Source organism: Elephas maximus, chromosome 9 (assembly GCF_024166365.1).
Source record: "Elephas maximus indicus isolate mEleMax1 chromosome 9, mEleMax1 primary haplotype, whole genome shotgun sequence".
Classification (NCBI taxonomy): domain Eukaryota; kingdom Metazoa; phylum Chordata; class Mammalia; order Proboscidea; family Elephantidae; genus Elephas; species Elephas maximus.
The window spans coordinates 46,446,673-46,460,790 of NC_064827.1; the positions used below are offsets into that span (position 1 = coordinate 46,446,673).

Sequence of the window (14,118 nt, forward strand, 5' to 3'; positions counted from 1 at the left end):
ACCATTTTCTCCAGAGGGTTTCTTGAACAGTCATCCAAACCTTTTTTGTTGCTTGGTCCCTACCTCTGACATCCCTGCTTCTGCTTGAGCATCTGCAGTGACAAGGAGTTCACCACTTCTCAGCAGTTCGTTCAGCGTTTGAATAGGCAGCTCTTCTTGGTAAAGCCAAAACCTGCCTTTCTATATCGGGTATGCACTGGTCTCAGCTATGTCCTCTGTAGTGTCAAAAGCAAATCTGTCATTCTTCCTCATGGATGTTTAAAGGCAGCTCTTGGGTCTTCCTTGATGCTTCTTTTCTTCAGGCTAAAAATAATTTTAGCACAATTCTCTTAAAATTTTCCAGTTTTCTCTCACCTGCAACTTAACTTTTCTAGTTAGCAGTGATGGATTTTCTGGTTAGCTGAGCTATCCAGCCCTACGCTTCCACACACACATTTATACACATAAGACACTTACACACATCTAAAAAACCCATTGCCATTGAGTTGATTCTAACTCATAGTGACCCTATAGGACAGAGTAGAACTGCCCCATAGGGTTCCCAAGGCTGTAATCTTTAGGAAGCAGACTGCCACATCGTTCTCCCACGAAGTGGCTGGTGGTTTGAACCTCCAACGTTTTGGTTAGCAGCCAAACGCTTAACCACCATGCCACCAGGGCTCCTTTCTTACATACTTACACATCTCAAAAGGGGGAGCATCTTGGGTCCCTGGCAAGGATTTCTGAAACTCGAAGCCAGAGACATTTTCTGCTTACTCAGAGATTGTCCCTAAACAAGTGTGTGCCTGGGTTATCCACATGTTTCCTCAGGTCTCTCATAGTGGAGTTCTCTGGCCACCCATTTTAGTTATTGGCTTCTGCACTGTGAAATGAAAGCAAGCCCTGGGAATTATTTAGGAAGAGGGGTGTGGTTGCAGTAGAAAAAACATGGGCTTTGGAGTGGAGTTTAGGTTTAAACTTTAAAGTTTAGATCCACCATGAAGTTGCTTTGAGACCCTTCTGCCAGATGCCAAACCTTTCTAGGCTTCTTTCTTTTCATCCATAAAAGAGGGATGCAGTACCCACTTCTAAGTATTGCATTCAGGACTAAATAATATAATGTACCTAAAGTCCCTGAGTCATAGTGGCTCATAAACACTAGCTACTACTAATAAGAAATAATCTTTTCTTGGAAAAACTAAATGGAAAAAAAAATTTTTTTTTTTTTTTTTACTACAACAGTATCTACTACTATTTGTGATTTAAGTTATCTCTGGCCTCTGGTTTGCAGTAAATCTTTTTTAAAAGAGTAGTCTTTTCCCACAGTCCACATGTCCTCACATCCTACGCATTCTGCAGCTCAAGGCTTCTGGCTGTACCTGTCCCCTTAAACTGCCTCCATCGAGAGTTCTTATTAACAAACCCAGAGGACCAGTGTGGGCCTTGACCCTCCTGCAGTATTTGACACTATTGGCCACATGTCACTTTTAGAAAAGCTCTCTTCTCTTAGATTTATTGATATCACAGTCTTCTGGGTTTCCTCCTGCCTCTTCGGTTGCTCCACAGCCTCCTTCTACACCTTTCATTTGGGTCATCTCTTAAATGGAAGCATTCTTTAAGATTCTGTCCCAGACCCTTTTCCCTTCTCTGCTCATGGACTATCTAATCTGGCTTCAATAGCCACACTTACGCTAATGATCCAAAATATGTGTCTCCAGCTTATATTTGGAGCCCTGGTGGCGCAGTGGTTAAGAGTTCAGCTGCTGTCTTAGTCATCTAGTGCTGCTATAGCAGAAATACCACAAGTGGGTGGCTTCAACAAACAGAAGTTTATTCTCTTACAGTCTAGAAGGCTAGAAGTCCAAATTCAGGGTGTCAGCTCCAGGGGAAGGCTTTCTGTAAAGGCTCTGGAGGAAGGTCCTTGTTATCAATCTTTCCCTGGACTAGGAGCTTCTCTGTGAAATACCCCAGGTCCAAAGGACATGCTCTGCTCCGGGCACTGCTTTCCTGGTGGTATGAGGTCCCAACTCTCTGCCCACTTCCCTTTCCTTTTACCTCTTGTAAGATAAAAGATGATGCAGGCCACACCACAGGGAAACTCCCTTTACATTGGATCAGGGATGTGTCCTGAATAAGTGTGTTACATCCCACCCTAGTTCTCTTTAACATAATGTAATCTTGCCTCATTAACCACAGGCAGAGGTTAGGATTTACAATACATAGGAAAATTACATCAATCACAAAATGGAGGATAACCACACAATACTGGGAATAATGGCCTAACCAAGTTGACACATACTTTCGGGGGACACAATTCAATCCATGACAGCTGCTAACCAAAAGGTTGTCAGTTCAAATCTACCAGTCGCTCCCTGAAAACCTTATGGGGCAGTTCTACTCTATCCTGTAGGGCCACTATGAGTCAGAATTGACTCAATGGCAATGGGTTTGGTTTTTCTTTTCTTTTTTTTTTTTTAGCTCATATCTGTCTCCATAACAACAGTCCTATATATCCAAAAAACCTCTTGACTAATTAACCACTACGTTCTGTCAATTCTGCCTCCATAATATCTCTGAAAGTCATCATATTCTTTCTGTTCCCTCTGCCACAACTTAAGTTTAAGCCATCCACCACCAACTAGTCTTTCTTCTGTCTTAGTGCATTTTCCACTCTGCAGTCTGAGTGATCTTTCCAACTTATCGTTTTTATAATCTCAGTCTCTTGTTTAAAATCCTTTAATTATTTTTCATTGCCCTCAAGAAAAAGTACAAACTCTTTGGCCTCATTTAGAAGCTCTTTTATTGCTCTAGCCCCTATCTTCCTTACTAACCTCATCACTTTCCATTCCTCTGCCCCCACCAAGGGCATTTTCTTCACCCTTCCTCTGTCCCTCTCCTCTTTTCCTTCCCAACATCCCACCTCTATCCTTACATACTGAACTACTGGCAGTTCCCTGAACTCCTCAAACTCTCAGCTCTGGATCTTTGCAGATGCTTTTATTTCTGATTAAAATTCCTTCCTCTACCTGCCATCTAGCTAATTCTAATACCATTCAGCAGCCAGTTTATGCCACCTCCTTGTGTCTTCGCTATTTAGTTAATAGCCCTCAGGTGGCACCAATGGTTTGTTCTTAGCTACTAACCAAATGAGGTTTGAATCCACCCAACGGTGCCTCAGAAGAGAGGCCTGGTAATCTGCTTTTATAAGATAATGGCCAAGAAAACCCTGTGGAGTGCAGTTCTACTCTGAAGCACACGGGGTCACCATGGGTCAGAATCAACTTGCAGGCAATGGGTGTGGGTTTATTTAGTTAATAGCAATGTACCAATGTGATTCCTTAGTTATAACAAATGCAACACAGTGATATGAGATGTTGACAATAGGGGAAATTCAGTTAGCAGTGTATGGGAACTCTCCGTACTATCTTTGCAACTTTTTTTGTAAACCTTAAACTATTCTAAAATTTAAAAGATAATACATTTTTAAAATCTTCCCTCACCCTCCTGTGCTGATTTATTTGCTGCTGCTGCATATCTACAAGACCTGCGCCTACACCTGTCAAAGTACTTAGCACATATCTTGCCGTTGTCTATGTGTCTGTCTCCTCCACTAAAAAGGGGTTAGAATCATATCTTACCCTTTTTTGTTTCCCCAATGCTAACATAAGTAGCCCTGGTTGCACAGTGGTTAAAATACTGGACTGCTAAACAAAAGGTCAGCAGTTTGAAACCACCGGCGGCTCCTCAGGAGAAAGATGGGGCAGTCTGCTTCCGTAGAGATTTACATCCTTAGAAGCCCAATGGGGTTGCTGTAAGCCGGAATCGACTTGATGGCAGTGGATTTTGGGGGGGATGCTAACATAAAAAAAAAAAAAAAAAATTGCCATCAAGTCATAGAGACCGTATAGGACAGAGAGAAAGAACTGCCCCCATAGGGTTTCTAAGGCTGTAATCCTTACAAAAGCAGACTGCCCCATCTTTCTCCTGTGGAGCAGCTGGTGGATTTGAACCACCAACCTTTTAGTTCTCAGCCAAGTGCTTAACCACTGTGCTACCAGGGTTCCTTGATGCTAGCCTATTTAAAAAAAAAAAATCCGTTGCTGCCAAGTCAATTTCAACTCATAGAGACCCTATAGGACAGAGTAGAACTGTCCCATAGGATTTCCAAGGAGTGGCTAGTGGATTTGAACTGCTGACCTTTTAGTTAGCAGCTCACTCTTTTTACAGCTGTGCCACCAGGGCTCCAGAGTAAATATTTGTTGTTAAACAAGTTGATTTTTAAGGTGCAGTATCAAAGCTTTTGTTAAGGTAACTGGAAATTATAGGCCTGGAAAAAAAGAAAAGTCTCAGATGTTATACATGTCTTTTAGGCTCTACTTGCTTCTCAGCATGATGGACTTGGCAGACACGCAATGATGAATACACTTGAACGTTGCATGCATCCCTACACACTGTTTATGTTTCCAAGGGAGTCACATGACACTCTTTTCTCTGTGGGTAAAGCCCCGAGCCAGCTGAGCTGGGCTAGTTCACTCCAGGTAAGCTTTGGAGGTGGCTGGCACATCTTAGAAGGGTGTGGACTGTGTGTTGAGTACACGAGAGCTAACTAGGGCAGAGAGCAAAAAAACCAGTTGGAAGAAGAATGACACCATAGGGAGATGAATCTCCAGTTCAGCAATTCTGCTCCCAGCTCTTTCATTAATGAGCTATGTGACCTTGGCCAAGTGTCTTCCTCTTTGTAGGCTTCAGTGTCCATATTTGTAAAATGAGGGCTTGGATTGGCTGGTCTCTAAAGTCTCTTCCAGGATTGCTGCTCTATGATTTTGTGAACAGCTAGAAGTGCTCTGCGATTCTGTGATCAGCTGGAAGACTGTGGACACCAGTGGAAGGAAACAGGTAAGTGTGTATTAGGATCATGTGGCAACCGAACCATCAGTTCCAGGTCAGCTGCAGTTTTTGGACAGAGATTTGTGTAAGTCACCATGGAAGCAGAGGCCACTGGGACACAGTAGCTCACTCTTGTGTTTTAGAATTTAACCTGTATATTCAGGAGGAAGCATTTCCAAGGGTTAGAGTGGAGGGAGGGAGGTGGCAGAACAGTGGTAACTGTTACTTAATAATAACAACACTACCACATTTGAGGAAAGTTTTAATATTTATTGGCCAATAGTTTTGATTATTTGCTGTGCACTGAAATTGCCCAAAATTTAAGAGTGGGAGGTGATACAACAAGTACCACCTGGAACTTGGCCAGGGCAGACATGATAGCAATGCACTGTTTTTATGGAACTATTAAGTGAATAAATTGAGATTATTTGGAGTTTGTATATGAACCTGTGAACTCTCAAGTCATGGAAGTTCAGAATTGCCTTAACCAAATTGAGAGAAACCCAGAGTTTATTTTGAAGTTTACTTGTCTTAATTAGTTGGTAAAACAAAACAGACAAACAAAAAACCCACTGCTGTCAAGTCAATTCCGACTCATAGCAACCCTGTAGGACAGAGTAGAACTGCCCCATAGGGTTTCCAAGGAGTGGCTGTTGGATTTGAACTGCCGACCTTTTGGTTAGCAGCTGAGCTAAGCTGGTAATGGTTTTTATAATTGTATTAAATATTCCTTGGGAAATGCAAAGAAAAGTGTGTATTTGTCTAGTTGAATAAACACACGATAAGCCAACCATTACTAGTTAAAAGGATCTAGTCCCTGGTGGAGAACTTAAGGTGAGCAGAGAAGAAAATAACATGATTTTTAAAAATCCTGTGAGGATTCTTTTTGTTCATTGTTCATTGTTATCAGAATTTCTGAGAGGTGGGTAGAAACTCCTACCTTTGTCCCTAAAAGAACTAAAAATATGTGGGTACAAGACGTGCTCAGGAACACAGGCTCCTGGCTGAGGGTGACTCCTTCCAAATCTGGTGCTTCCTCTGTGTTGACCAAGAGTTTCCTCTCCTTCTTAGAAAAATACTTATGCAATGATTCACTTGGGTTCAGAGACGGTAGCCAATCTCAACCTCGTAAAGGCTTTGGGTTTGAATACTAGTGGACAAGGCACCAGCCAAATGTTAGTGTGGAAAGGTGTCATTCTTGGCTCTCAACATTGAGGTGGTCCAGGAGCAAAGACAAGAGATGAAGGTGCCAGCCAGATACAGAAAGAATTAAGGGGAGTGGGTAAAGCTTTATTCCCCCGGGAAGAGGAGCTGAAACACAAAAGTAATGATGGTTAACATTACTGAGCCAAGCTTTGTTCTAACTCATTTAATATAATTTTCACATCAAACCTCTGAGGCAAATTTTATTATTTACATTTTACAAATGGAAAACTCAGGTACAGAGAGGTTAAGTAATTCACCCAAGGGTATTCAGGTGGCAACTTGTAGAGCCAGATACAAACCCAGGCAGTTTGTCTGCAGAGTCTTTGCTGTTAACTACCATACCCTAGTGCCTGTACAACCTTTTGAGTTTGTGTATGATTCTCCTCTGTGTCTGCAGCATCCAGCCCTGGGCTGGCCAAGCAATGGGCTTTGTTGAATATTCCTGCTTTGAATAAAACCAAGTATGTCCAGGGGCCAAGCAGACTCAGCCTGTGTTTAAACCTGGTGCCTGGAGTCTGTGAGAGGCTCTGTTTGACTCAGCACAGGACTTGGAAGAAGAGAAATGCTAGCTAGTCTCTGGGGGCTGGCAGCAAAAGCTCTGTCCAGCCAACTTACGAGGCTTAATGGGCAGGATTCAGTCTCACTGCACTGAAAGGGGGAGGAAAACCCGGCTCTGAGGAACCCACAGCTGAGAAAGGTGAGGAAGCAGCCTGGCCACTCCATAGCACATACCGAGAACCCTCTCTACACCAGCCCCGTGCTGGGCACAGGCCACGCTGAACGTAGAGTTGGATCATACATATTCCCTGCCCTTGATGAGCCCCCATCCCAAAAGTGAGAAAGGCTGCCTATCTGGTGACCAGCACCACCTGGCGTAGAGTCAGCTCCAACTCATGGCATCCCCATGTATGTTAGAGTAGAACTGTGCTCTGTAAGCCTTTCCAATGGCTGGTTTTTTCAGAAGTAGATCATCAGGCCTTTCTTCTGAGGTGCCTCCAGGTGGACTCCAACCTCCAATCTTTCAGGTAGCAGCCGAACACATTAACTGTTTGCACCACCCAGGGGCTCCTACCTATCTGATGTTGTTATTGTTGTTCAGTGCCATCGAGTCAGTTCCGACTCATAGGGACCCTATAGGACAGAGTGCAACTGCACCATAGGGTTTCCAAGGAGCAGGTGGATTTGAACTGCTGACCTCTTAGTTAGCAGCTGAGCTCTTAATCACTACACCACCAGGGCTCCTACCTGTCTCATAAAAAAAAATAAATAAATAAAAAAATTTTTTTTTTTTAATTACCTTAGGACCTCTGCCCTGGTTTGTAGAGGCAGACAAGACTAATTCTAAGTCCTGTTTTTACTCTGGATGGAATTTAAAATTTTTTGCCCACTGTCCACTAGCTGAACTTGGGAAAGGTGATATGTAGCCTTCAGACTCCTGGATGAACTTTCTGGAGCAAGATTATAGGGCGTAAGATAGACAAAAGGTTGAGCAGACAGGACCCTCAAAAGGATTCTGCAATTAAAATGGCTAGAAAAATTGCTGGATGGGGGAAGGGGGAAGAAGAGAAAAATATCTGCTCCTGTAGTAATAAAACACTAGGAACTATTTATTCTGGCAGGGAAAAGAGGGCATTTATTCTCTGTATTAGCTATGGGACCAGCTTTGGAGCTACCAGAAATATCGGTAGTTTAGGGACTCATTTGGTGATGAGCCTGGTTTGCCTGGAAGGTCCCAGTTTATGCCTGTTGTACTGGTGGTATTATTTATAGCATCTGTTTAACTCTCAAAAGTATCCTGGTTTGAATGATAAATTTTATGGCCACCCAACCCACAGGCAAAAAACACCTATATTTTCCTGGCGGAGGTGAGTTTTAAATTTTAAGGCCAAAGAGATGTTGGGGTATAAGCATTTCTTGCTAGATAAGCTTTTCCTCTGTCATCACTGTGCCTGAATAAGAACAAAGCTCCTCTCTTTTCTTCCTCAGCTTGGCTGAAAAAACATCAAACTAAAATTTACTTAAAAATTAATAGAAAGCAAAAAGGAAATGGAAAAATACTTTAAAATAGAAAAACAGAGACAGAGGACAGATTCATTAAGTTCTTGCCACAGATTAATTTGGTTGGCTCAGTTTAAAGAGTTACAGTTCTTGGGTCTTTTTGTTCTCCCTCACCTAGATTTCAGGGCATACCTCTGGAAACAAGCTGGAGTGGGTGCCCTCGCGGAACCACAGATTAAGGGGGGGGTCCTCGGCCCCTCCCACGCCCTGCTGGACTGTGGTACCCTGAGGTGTTAGTCCTTGAGGTGCACTGCTCTCCTGACTCCTGGGAGAAGCATTATTTTCTCACGTGGTGACTTCCCAGGAGATTGGCTTGAAGCATAGTAACAGTGAATTTAGCAATTAGAAGCCTGTAAAAGAGTCAGGCAGAAGGAATAAAATTGGTATTTGATGGAGCTTAATTGAGCAATGACCACCTCATTAGCAGCCATCAGTTTGGTTTAGGTGACCTCATTTAAAGAGGTAAGAAAGCAGGGCTTTGAATCAGTTTGTTCCAGTTCCAGCCCCGGCTCAGAATTTGCATTTCGACCCCGGATATACACAGAATCAGAATCTACAGTTTAACAAGATCCCATAATAAATAATATATCAATAATAAATTTTGAGACCCACTGCTCCGCTAATAAGGAGTTCCGGTGGCACAGCGGTTAAAGCAATCGACAACCAACTGAAAGGTAAGCGGTTCAAAACTACCAGAGGCTCCAAGAGCGAAAAGACATGGCAGTCTGCTTCCATAGAAATTATAGCCTTTGAAACCCAATGGGGTCCGTTTGAGTTGGAATGAACTCGATGGCAGTGGGTTTACTTTTTTTATTTTGGCTCTGCTAAACCACACTAAACTACTAAAAAAAAAAAAAATTTTTTTTTTTTTTTTTTTTTTTAGTAGTTTAGTGTGGTTTTTTTTTTAGTGTGGAGTAGTGGTTAAGTGCTACGGCTGCTAACCAAAGGGTCGGCAGTACGAATCCGCCAGGCGCTCCTTGGAAACTCTATGGGGCAGTTATACTCCGTCCTATAGGGTCGCTATGAGTCGAAATCGACTCGAGGGCACTGGGTTGGGTTAGTGGTTCTCAGGAGCCCTGGTGTTGCAGTGGTTCACAGCTCAGGCTGCTAACCAAAAAGGTTGACAGTTTGAATCTACCAGCTGCTCCTTGGAAAGAAACCCTATAGCATTTGGTTTGGAGTGGTTTTCAGAATTGGTCACTAACCAGCAGCATCAGCATTGCCTGGGAACTTGTTAGAAATGCAAATTCTCAGCCGGGCTTAGAACCAGACTGGTTTGTAGCCCTGCAAGGAAACAATGATGTGGAGAGAGTTTCCCTCTGGGTTACTGTTCCTTTTCTGTCTCTCCTCCCTCACCAATACATCTACCTGTGCCTGTTTTTGTGTTGCTGTTGCTAAATCCATCAAATCAAGTTCTGTAACTGTACACCACCTTAGCCATCTATTTGTTACAGAGGCATTTTTGGACTGTTTGGACTGTTCCCATCACCTCTTTCCTTTGGCTACAGATGGGGATTAGGAGGGTTATTTACAGGCAGTTAGTGAGCATTAGGCCTGTCATCGTTTTTGAAGAGAATTACAGGGTCAGGGATTTAAAGTCGAAATTTAAAGAGATATAAAAAGAATGAGAGACCTCAAACATTGTTTAGTTTTTGATGTTCCAAGCTCACAGCTTCAAAGATTTAGAAATCTGTAATAAAACCACACCAGCTCTTGTTTCCACTTTCCCAACATAAAACAGCTAAAGATCACCAAATAAATTAACAAAAGATACTAAAGATGTGCTTCTTCAAGGAAATTTCCTCTGAGAAGCTTGCAGTTTCACTAAGACTAGTCGTGCTTTTGTGAATCAGTTCTAAAAGGAGCCAGATAAACACATGACCAGTGATAGCATCTTAGCTATTGAAGTGAGGCAGGGTAGTCAGTTCTCATGCTTCACTCCATTTAAACCTCTTGTGTCGCAGAAGCCATGTGAATGGTCTGGGGGTTTCTTCCCTGCAGTGTCCTTGCTCATATTTAATTTCTCCTGATAAACTGCTTCAGTCTCCACATCAAACCCCTTCCAAAACTTGAAATAAATTTTAGGTTGATGAAGTAACATACTGATTATTTCAGAAATATATAGGAAATGTGACGTAACCTACCCATGAAGACTGTATGCAAAACCCTTCAAAATTTTAAACTCTGGGAGCTAGAAACCAATTCTGAAGGTGTGCTATCGCTCAAGATAATTTTCTTTTGCAAATCATGTCTGGAAGTGATACCAGAAACAATGTATCAATCTTAAAAGCAACCAAACTCATAAATTCAAAATAGTGATAGAAAAGCCAATGATACTTAAATTTTAATAAATAGCTAAAAGATATTGAGGGCATACTTTGTGCCAGGCCCTCCAGTGAGAGCTTTATATGCATTGTTGTGTTTAATCCTCCCAGTAACAAGTATTACTATGTAAACCCAACCACCAAATTATGTAGGTATTATTATTATTATTTTAATTTTACAGATGAATATTGATATGGCCTGACCTCTCTTGCAAATTCCTGACCAGACATCCAGCTGTCTTCTCAACATGTCTGTTTGGATCTTTAATAGGCCTCTCAAGTTTAGCATGTCCAGAACTCAGGTCCTAATATTCCTCTTCCCACTGCCCTGCTCCCAGCAAACTTGCACCCCTGCAGTCTTCCTTATCCCCAGTCATGGCAACTCTGACCTTCAGGGTGCTCAGGCCAAAAACCTTGGCGTCATCTTTGATTCCTCTCTTTCTCTCACAACCCACATTCAATCTGGTTAGCAAACCTTGTTGCTTTACCTTCAAACTGTATCTGGAATCTGACCACTTCTCACTCCCCCACTGATACTACTGTGGTTCAAGCCACTATTCTTCTCTCGCCTAACCCAAAACCCAGTGCCCTCAAGTTGATTCCAACTCAGCGACCCTATAGGATCGCTATGAGTATATCTCACCTGGATGACTGCAATGACCTCCTTCGGTCTTTGCTCCTTTCAAGCAACAGCTATCTCCATGGTAGCTGGAGTGCTGCTATTATAATGCAGATTCCCCTCCAGTGGCTTCCCATCTGACTCAGAGTGAAAGTCAGAACCTTTACGATGGCTACAAAGCCACAGTAGCCCCCTCCCCCATCCCCCCATCCCCCCACCCCCTCCCCGTTTCATTTCGGACCTAATCTCCTGCTTCTCTCAGTCTCCTTCACTAGCTGTAGCAACTCTGGCCTCTTTGCTTTTCTTCAAAGAAGCCAAGCTGCCTCCTGGCCCAGAGTCTTCACCCTGTCTCCTCTGCCTGGAGTGCTTTCCCCACCACCGTACCTATAGGGCTCATACCTGCCCCTCCTTCATTCTTCCCCTACCTTTTTTTTACACAGAAGTGGAAGCATACTGTTTATACTATCCTATCTTGCCTTTTTCAGCTAATAATCTGTTTAGAGATTATTTCATATCAGTACATAAATACTTTTCTTATTCTTTTTTTAAAGAAAACCTGAAAAGCCACTACCCTCGAGTCGATTCCGACTCATAGCGACCCTACAGGACAGAGTAGAACTGCTCCATGGGATTTCCAAGGAGTACCTGGTGGATTTGAACTGCTGACCTTTTTAAAGAAAGAAGTATTATATTCCACTTTCCGTACTAAAATGTATTTAACTAGTACCCTATTGACAGACATTTAGATTGTTTCTAATCTTTTTCTATAATAAACAATGCTGTAGTTAATCTCTTTGTGCAAACATCATTTCACCTGTATAAAAATGCATTTGTAGGATAACTTCCTGAAAGTGGAGGTGCTAGTAATTTCAATAGATGTTGCCAAATTTCCATCCATGACCGTTCTACCAATTTCCATTCTCATCAGTAATTTGAGAGAAGGTAGAAGGTCTTCACCTTGGGTTCACAGACACTGAAATTGTATGCAATCTTTTGTGCATATGTGATTCTGTACATTCTTCTGGGAAGAGCCCTGTGGCTGTCACCATATTCTCAAAGGACTCCAGATGTCTCAAAAGCTTAACAATCACTACTTGGAAGAAGGAGCCCTGGTGGTGCAGTGGTTAAGAGCTATGGCTGCTAACCAAAAGTTTAGCAGTTCGAATCCACCCGCTGCCCCTTGGAAGCCCTATGGGCAGTTCTACTCTGTCCTATAAGGTCACTATAAGTCGGACATGATGGCAACAGGTACCTTGGAAGAACCCTCATTCTCAAAGATCTGAATTTAAAGGAAGGGAATCACTGAAAACATCTTGTGTATTTACAATACAATGAATTGTTTAATTAAATATATGCATTTGTTTTAGTGGACTTGTGACCAAAGTGTATCAGTCCTAAGAGGAGTCAAAGTAAAGCTCATTACAGTAAAATCTATATATAACAAAAAATGTTTGAGCTTCTAGTTGATAGTTCTCTTCTTTCAAATAATGTAAAACCTGTATGCATAGTGTTGGGACTGTTATGTGCAAGATGTTGTTTTAGGAAACTTTTTGATCTAGTTCAGTACACAGAGCCTAATACAGAGCTTGGCACACAGTAGGCCCTCAGTTTCTGTCCTCTGTACATTCTTCTCCTTTCCCGCATTAACCTAGAATTTGCAGCATTTCATAGAGCTGGTCATAATGAGATTGGAACCAAAGTGGTTCTCTTGGCCAAGGAGAGAGGCCAGTGGTGATTCCAGATGGATCAGCCTGGATATGGGCTGTTGTGTCACTGAGACCTCAACACTATCATTCTCTCTTCTGGTTGGGCCCCAGCATGCGAGCAAAACATGCTTAGGCCTCAATCTTCTTCCTCATTTCCTCTACCATCTATAGGCCTAGAAACCCTGCCCTATATCCCAGGTGTGTTATGTGGATAAATCAGTAAGCCATAATTAATTGTGAAGTAAACATTAATTATTGTTATCACTGCCAGTTCCGGTCTGAGTTCCTGTCTGTGAGAAGAACCTGCTGGCACAATGGCTCTCTGTGGGAGTCCAGAACACCACACAAACCTGTGAGGGCTGTGTCCTCCTTTGCAGCATGTTAGGAGTACTTCGCAGTACTTGAGTTCACACTAGAAAAGTGTCTTGCTTGTAAGTGACCACAGGGAGCATGATCACTGTCTTCAAACATCAGTAGAGCTGTCATGGGGCAGAGGATGTGGATTTGTCCTTCAGGGCCCCAGAGGGCAGAATTAGGACTAGTAGGGAGGCAGATGTTAGCCCAAGGGTAGGAAAAACTGTAATAGCTACAGCATTTCAACTATGGCACCAACTGCCTGAAAAAGCAGGGACTTCTTCCTAATCATGGAAACGTTAAAGCAAAGGCTAGATGATTTGTCATTTTCAGGTAATTTATTGATATATCAACTACTATATGCAGGGCGTTTGCCCTAAGTGCTGGAGGGACCTAAATGTGAAATGGGCAAGTTAAAAAAAAAAAGAGAGCTGGGGGAGATGAAATCCAGCCAGCCAGCCAGCTAGCCATTCAGTGAGTATACATTGACATGTACTATGTGCTAGCTATCATAGCACTGAGGATAAAAAAAAGTGAAAAAAATAAATGAAAATTTTTGTTTCTTACAGGTGTAGATGAGATTGACAATAAGGAACCCCTGAAACATGAAGAATTGAGAATGAAATTAGGAAAAATTTATATGAAACAAAATAAATTGGCCAATAGGAATGTAGCTATAACTAAGAAATCTTAAATATAACAAATCATATCATACTTTAACAACATTAGTGTAAATAGGGTGTTCTTTCTGGAGCTAGAAAACAGGGTGTTAGAGGAAAAATATTTGTGAGTTTGTCCCTAGACTTGTCTGAAGATAGGATAGTTGACCAGGACTGAAGACATCAGGCTGTCACAGCTCAGTGACACTGCTGTTGAGATCATTCAACTCATACTCTTTCAAGCACCCTCACCTCTTCTCCTGGCTAATTCCTACTTACCTTTAGGTTTTAACTTAAATGTAACTTTCCCAGGAAAGCCTTGTCTA

At 42.3% G+C, this 14,118-nt stretch overlaps 1 protein-coding gene across 6 annotated transcripts in view; it reads left to right on the forward strand.

The window, feature by feature from the left end:
• The first annotated feature begins 4,497 nt into the window (after positions 1-4,497).
• FRMPD1 (FERM and PDZ domain containing 1) overlaps positions 4,498-14,118 on the forward strand; it is a 173,148-nt gene continuing 163,527 nt past the window's right edge. For 5 of the 6 annotated variants that reach the window (XM_049895797.1, XM_049895795.1, XM_049895798.1 and 2 more), the window contains exon 1: positions 4,525-4,875. The gene's annotated coding sequence lies outside the window, so the exon portion shown is untranslated. The other variant, XM_049895799.1, reaches the window with a different exon arrangement.